The sequence below is a fragment of the Numenius arquata genome, chromosome 8, assembly GCF_964106895.1.
Source record: "Numenius arquata chromosome 8, bNumArq3.hap1.1, whole genome shotgun sequence".
NCBI classification, from domain to species: Eukaryota; Metazoa; Chordata; class Aves; order Charadriiformes; family Scolopacidae; genus Numenius; species Numenius arquata.
In genome coordinates this window covers 45586160-45593764 of record NC_133583.1, presented here as the reverse complement: position 1 = coordinate 45593764, position 7605 = coordinate 45586160, and positions in this window count along the sequence as shown.

The following is a 7605-nucleotide window of genomic DNA, read 5'->3' as shown; positions in this document are numbered from 1 at the left end:
AATAAAATTAAAGAATAGAAGGAATTTACTGTAATTTTTGCTACACAAGTTTCAAAGCAGGGAAAGGGGTATTTGTACATTAAAAAAATTAGTGCAATGATTTTAAAGAGGCTTATAGATGTAGATTATCAAAAGCGTGCCATATATTCAAGTACATGTACACTGATTAAATGTTAAACATGAAAGCGCGTACTCAGAAATACAGTAAAGAATACGTGTATCGTCATTTGTATCTATGTAATAAAAATACTTAACTCTTCTGTTATCTGCAAGATTTTTCCAATGTAGTGTGGGTTTTTTTCTTAAATAAAGAAGGCAAAGGAATAAGATACTTTCCTTATTTTTATTCTCCACATAACAATCAAGTAAGGCAAAGTGTGAAAAAGATCAGAAAAATCTTCAAGTAGTGCAATGATTTCCTATGTATCTTTCTCATGTTTTCAGTTAGGCTTTGTGAGCCAAGAACAAAAATATGCACCTCCAGGCTGTTTATTTTTTTTAAAAAATATTTTTAAATACGTATGTCCAGGCTGATTACTTTTTTAAAAAAATATTTAAGTATGCATATCTACAGGTGTGTAGAACAGTTCAGTATATAAATACTTTCAGAATGAGAGTTGCAGAGAATATGCAAATGAGCACACAGAAGATGTACCCTAGGTGGAAAATAAACAAAGCTATAAGTTTGGAGCTAGAACAAACCTTTATATATCAAGAGGTAATTTAAAGGCTGCTAATGGAGAAGGAGTGTGAGGGATACAGGGAGAAGGGTGATCTGCATGACTCTTGGGTTGCTGACTAGCAAATTAACAGTGGCTCAAACAAGAATGCTTCAGAGACTTCTTACATGGCCTAGTACTTTTTACCTCTGCCTTCCAAAAACCAGGAAAAACGTTAAATTCAACAGTCAAATTATCATTCATAGTCTGGCACTACCCAGTAAATATATCATCTAGCAAACATGAGTACTTTCACTGACATTGATACTATTAATGCAATTTCTGAGTTAGGTCTCTTCTTGGAGAACAGAAGGCTCAGGGGGGAGCTCATCACAGTACTCCAATACTTAAAGGGTGGCTACAAAGAGGACGGAGGCTCTCTCTTCACAAGAAGCCACATGGAGAAGACAAAGGGCAACGCATACAAGATGAACTAGTAGTTTTGTCTTCATACACGAAAGAAATTTTTTACAGTAACAGCAATCAATCACTGGATTGGGACATGGCAGAGTCCTCATCACTGGAGGTTTCCAAGATTGGAACTTCACAGAAATCTCATCTAGACTCCCTAGTTGGACCAGATGATCTTTCGGTGTTCCTTCCAGTCTGGGCTATTATATGGTTTTCCTGCAAACACCAACAAATCTATGCAAATGTTGAATAATCATCTGAAGTTTTCCTCTCTGTCTTTAAATCTGCAACATCAAATTTTGTGCTTTGTTCTATCTTACCTTTTACATTTCAACAGCACCAGCTTTTTAATATTTTAATGGAATTTCTCTACCTTTCCTGTATTTATACTTTCCACAAATACTGCTTTTTCTTTATGTAGGTTTCCCATTTTTGTAAGTTTCTGTACTTTTACATAATTCCATCTTCTAATGAACCTTACTATTGGTTGTGTTTTCAGATCTAAAATTGCATTTCCCCAAGCCATAATAGATGTCATAATTTCAGTTCATATCAAGGCCAGAATAGCTGTCACATTTTAGAGGAGAGAGACTCATTTGGAGAAGAGAATCAGGAATCAAAGAATTATTTACTGATATCAGTTTCTTCTACTAGTTTTTAGGTCACCAAATGTCCATTTATTCAGAAATATTTCCTTTGGTTGCTTCTGAAGTGTCTTCCTATTCCCTGAAGCATTTCTGCTGCATACAAATTGTTTGGTAGGAACTACATCATACAATCAGAATAAATGGGTTGCAGCACTGTTCCTGAAACTATTTCCTAGAGTTACATAAAAATATGACAGACCTTTCATAGCCAATTTCCATGTTTCAAGACAACTCACCCATTGCTCAAAACACACCCAATCCTACCTGCCTAGCGAGCAGAGCTGCAGTACTCTATTGTGTGGCTACACTGACATCTAGTGGGCTGCAACAATTCCAGTTTTCACAAACATTCCAAATATCGGTTTAGATCTGAGCATCTCTCTCCGGGATACTCTGGCCTTTATATAAATGCATATTTAAAAGTACAATCGAATATGAATAGTCGAACATTTATTACTTAATGCTACCTCTTACTATAGGAGCATGAAGAAGATTTATTAGAATCAAGAGCTTCAGTTTACTGAGTTTTGTCTATGGAAAAAACTCTGAAGAACTCAGTTCAAGTAATGCAGGATTCACCACTCCTCCAAACATCTCTGAAAAAGACAGATAAATTTTGCTTTTTCATGCTTCCTGACAAGCAAGTGCAAAATGACAGGAAAAGAGACTGTTCAATTGATTTCAATGATTATGTTTATACTAACAATATGTATGTTCAAAAGCTATGCGGGCTGGCATCCCAGTCACTGACACAACTGCCATGTGATAGTTCAGACTAGCTAGAAAAGATACAATAGTTACAATCAAAACCATATAAACTTTGTTCCTCGATATGGTCTTCCCATGCTCTTAAAATAATTTCACCTTCCAGCTTCCTACACAGACCTCACAGTGTCACACACAGAAAATCAGTTTAATTATTCCTATACCACACATGTAGAAACTGTATTACCATGTGACAAAGTGACTTCCTCACAGTCATCAGCAAGGAAGTGGCAGAGCTGCAATTAAACCTCTAGTCGTTAAACTATGATTGCACAGAAAAAGGAAGAAATCCCAAAACTTTATTTCCACAGGGGCTGGTTATGGCCTATAGAATTTTCCATACAATCTTCCTCCAAGTATAAGATAGACAGCTGGGGTGTGGGACCAAAGTATTATCCTGCCTGGGTATCACACTAACCCACTATGGCTCCAGAAAGTATGATATCGAAAGGACAAAGATCACAAAAACAACATATGATTTACCTAGTCCGGGTTCCCTGAGATTTCAGGGCTTTTGCCTACTGAATGATTTGCCAGTTGCTGCTTACGGTTCTAGTGCAACTCCAGTTTAAGTGTTTAGGGGAAGCACAGCAACAGCTGCTGTAAGGATCAGTGAAAGAGTGCACTAATGTGAAAAGGAGCATTAATTCTCACTCAGATAGCTGTAGTTTCTGAGCGGAAGTGTGCTGTTGAGAACAGCTGCTTTCTGGTTCTGTCAACTCCAGTCCCCAGATTTTTCATGAAAGCCTGATTGTACATAGGCCAGGCAGCTGGCACTACTGATTTTATAATCTTTGCCTGGTTATTATCAAGCTAAGCTCACAGTTGTTAATGCTGGCACAGAAGATATAGACTCACACACAAACAAATGCCCTTACCTATTTTAGTAAAACAAGCTTGACTATTAAACAGAGGTAAAATTTAATAAAGTTTATTTAAAATGACACATTCTGCTCCTTTTATTTTTATATATCTTTTCACTACATTAATAAATGTTAAATCAAATTTACCTTCAGATTTTCATGCACATGTCTCCTGAAAATCTGGTTCCAGGACTGCTACTATTCTTCAACGTATTAGTTGGAGCTCTGCAGAGTTGTGACTGGCAATACATTGCCAGAATTCTTCGTTTCCTGCTGTTTAACTGCATTAAAAGACAACATAAATACATAAATAATCATAAACCAGCTGTTTTATGCAAATATACACTGCAATTACATAATCATGAGTGGGAAGAGGAATAGTGTATATACATATAGTGACACAAGATGTGATCCATATAACTGAATGTATTATAGAACTAAGTATGTATGAATTCCAACATGGGTACTACACTATTGGGATTACACATGCTACCAAAATGTGTTTGCTTATGTATTTTACTGTGTTTTTACAGAGATATAAACTGATTTATGGAGGCATTTTTTGTTGTCTTTGTTAAATCTTCGACTCTAAGGTTTTTGATTGAAACACTACCTTCCCATAAAGTCAGAAGTACTGTACTACCTTCAGTAGCAGTACTGGGAGTCAGCTTAGAAGCAATTAAGTTACAAGCCATTATTCTTATAAAAACATTTTATTTTCTTAATTATACTATAAATCTTTACATTAATAATATACTTTTGGTTGGTTGGTTGGTTTGGGTGGTTTTGGTAACTGTCTTTAAGGATATGATCCAAGACTAGTTAGCATCAAGGAAAGAATACTGGAAACATGGATACACTGGATATTGGTAAGTGGTATTCAAAGCATTGCTTTAAAATTCAAATATTTTAGGACAATCTTACATTCCTTAAAATTAAAGTGCACCTTAATGGCAAGGTCAACAAACAAAAAATAAAAATTGACATTATCTATCAAGCCATTCTGAACCATACTAAACCATGCTAAAACTACAATTTTTCTGCAAAGTGACCTTAAGAAATGCTCGATTCCATACACTTTCAATGCTTTTGATTTTCATCAAGCTTTTCAAAAAAAGTCTAATGACAGGAAATAAAATCTTAAGATTAATTTATTCACAGATCAGCCTGACACAGAAGCAAAGTTAATACAGAGTTGGTAACAGCGACTGTGCTGCAGCATCTAGTTATTCAACCTACAGATCTCAAGCTTCTTGCCTATTTTACAGTGTATTCAAACGTAATGCTTTGCTGCAAAACTTTACAGCTACATGATCAAGATTTAGGTAGACAAATGTAATGATCTAGAGAGATATTAAGGGTTAGAACTACAGCATTTCTAACTATTGGTCTTATTTGTATCCCACTTCAGGAAAGCTTAATTAGAAATCCACAAAGCCCTTGCTCAAACTATTTCCAAGTAGCAGCATTGATGTTCTCTATATAAATTCTACTTCTAATCATCGGCAGGGATGTTCCAGGGTCTGTTTATATCCAACAGTACAGTGCTGTAAAAGGTTATTTCTTCTTTTTGGACGTGCCTGAAGATCAGGCAGTAGGCAAAGTACTGTCTTCACCATACTTGCTGGTGCATTGGTCGCTCACCTTCTTCTCAAACATCAGACATGAGAGGACATGGTATGCTTCAACTTCCTTTTCAGCCTGAGATGATTCTGTACATTCTCTTGTGGCTTATACTTCAGTACTTTTACAAGTGACCGACCCTGCTGTCTACCCTACACTTCTGAAGGAAGATACAGCTACTCCAACACAGGTGGCAGAAGTAAACATGCTGACTCCTCAGCTGTCTGCAGCTGATTTTATCAGAATAAGCTAGGGTATCTCTACACACTGTACATTCTTTGAATATACCTTCAGGGCTCTCTCAGTCAGTACCTAGCTTGTAACTAAGCCCACATGCTAGGTATGGCTCTCCTTACCTGAGCCAGATGCATTAGTTTATCCCAAATCTAAATCCCTGACAATGCTTTTGGCTTTGAATAGCAGCAGTAGAGAGGGACCACATTTCCCACCAGGACCAGGTATTGAAGCTTCCAATAGGACAGGGCAGGCAGTCTCTTAAAATGACAACAGGAATCTCCGAGATTCAACTGTTAACACCTGAATGCCTATTTCTTCTAGGATGCCAAAAAAACTTCCAGGGTTTGTCCTGATACTATGTTACAGGCTTACAGGCTGTGGTGAAAGAGAATGTCAAGAAAGGGAGTAACTCAGTAGTGTTTTAAAAGTAGTAGAATACTGCAGAGCTCAGGAAGCATGGAGTTCCACGTTGTGATCCAATAACTGAATTTATTCTTACATTGTGGGATAAAACAGGGAAAAAAATATCCAAATTAGGGTTTTATATGAAATATATAAACATGCACTAGAACAGATCTTCCTCTTCAATAAATGTTGTAACCATTAGCCTGAAGAGTTATTTTCTCCCCCTCACTCACATTCTTACGGCTTAAACATTCATGAAAAGAGGAAGGATGTTAAAAGTGAGAACTGAAAAAACACATCTAATGCCCCACATATGCCAAACAGCCTATCTGCTAAAGGTGGAAGTACCGTCTACTTAAGGCATTTTCCTAAGAATTGGTACTGTTGTGCTTAGGGCTCCTTAGGAAAGAAGCAATTAGAAGTAGGTATTCCAAATCCTACGAGAATACTCTAACCCATAGGCACTTAAAGGATGGGAGCCTTCTTCCTCTTCCATCCAGGTTATGCTAGAAGGGAGAGGTATCTAACCATTTTCTGAAGGAAAAAGCGGAGTGTCAAGGCTTTCAGTCAATATGCCACAGAAAGCAGCACTTTCCTCTCTGGCAAGTGAGGCTCACATGCCATGGGCAGCAACAGGGTACAAGCTTCAGGGAAGAACTAGCACTATTTTGGTTTGGGAAGAGCTAGACTGTGTTGGTTGCTCTCAATTCCAACCTGGACACACCACTCTCCCAAGGCACTGTTAAGGTACATCTCACCTGAGGTGGTGCTTCTCCCTCAAGGCCAGGCACTGTTGTTCTCAGTTTTTTGGCATCTTTTTGTGGAACTCAAAGGGAACTCAATGGGAACTGCTGATGCTTAGCACTAATGAAAGCTATGAAATGAAATAATTGCATCTGTGTGACCAAATTTAAATTCTTTTATGTTAGTGTCTTTCCACATGGCCTGCACTGATACCACAAGAAATCGTAATCAGCTCTTACATGACCATGTAGTGCTGAGCATTACAAGAGAGACCCATGGGACCTTTATATGCTAGTAAAACTCATTTTAAGAAATGGAAACAAACTTGCCACAGAGTTCTTATATATAAGCACTTACACCCAGTATAAGTGAGACAATAAAAGCTGAAAAACGTAAAAAGTATTCAAGCAAAACAAGCACATACGCACAATAGTTCTCAGGCCCTCTCCTTATCAGCATTAAAGGTACAATGGGAACGATACACAGCCTGGGTTTTGTCTTGGTTTTAATTCCTGGAATCTGACCGGCATGTAAGCAAGATTGCATTGATTGTTACAGTTATTTCCTTTCTCTGGAATTCACTTCTTGTCGTAATGCCCTAGGATTTCCTCTGACTTTATCAAATTTAGCCAAACGTTACTTTCTATTTGGATTATGAGTTAAATTACTTAACTGAATGACCAGGACCGTTTTCAAGCTGGGAATACTAGTTTGTTGCCAATGATGCCACATTGTAAATATGTTTACAACACAAATAATAAATATTGCTAGCCCATGTCAAAGGTCCTTTCCTCTCGAGCATTTGAAAATCATGATGAGAGATGGAATAATAATGGGAATTATTACAATTAGAGACTATTTTCTTCGTTGCTAGAGACTAATTTGCTTGGTGGCTAGCATTAAGTTATATATATGTGCAGCTACTATACTCAAGGTATTTTCAAATACTCCCTTTGTGATGCATGGTGCTATTTTATAATTGTGTCTCGGTATATGTTTATCTACACAAGCTCTTTTAATAAACACCCGTTTTCTGAACGCCTTCGCAAAAATCCTTTCCCAGCTTACGTTTCTACGCTCTGTCCTAAGTATTTTCCATGAAGACAAACAAGATTTGACTTACAAAAGACTTGAGCCCTGGGGGCGGAGGGACCTTGCCCTCTCAGAGCCGGGTCGGAGGGTGCCAGCCCC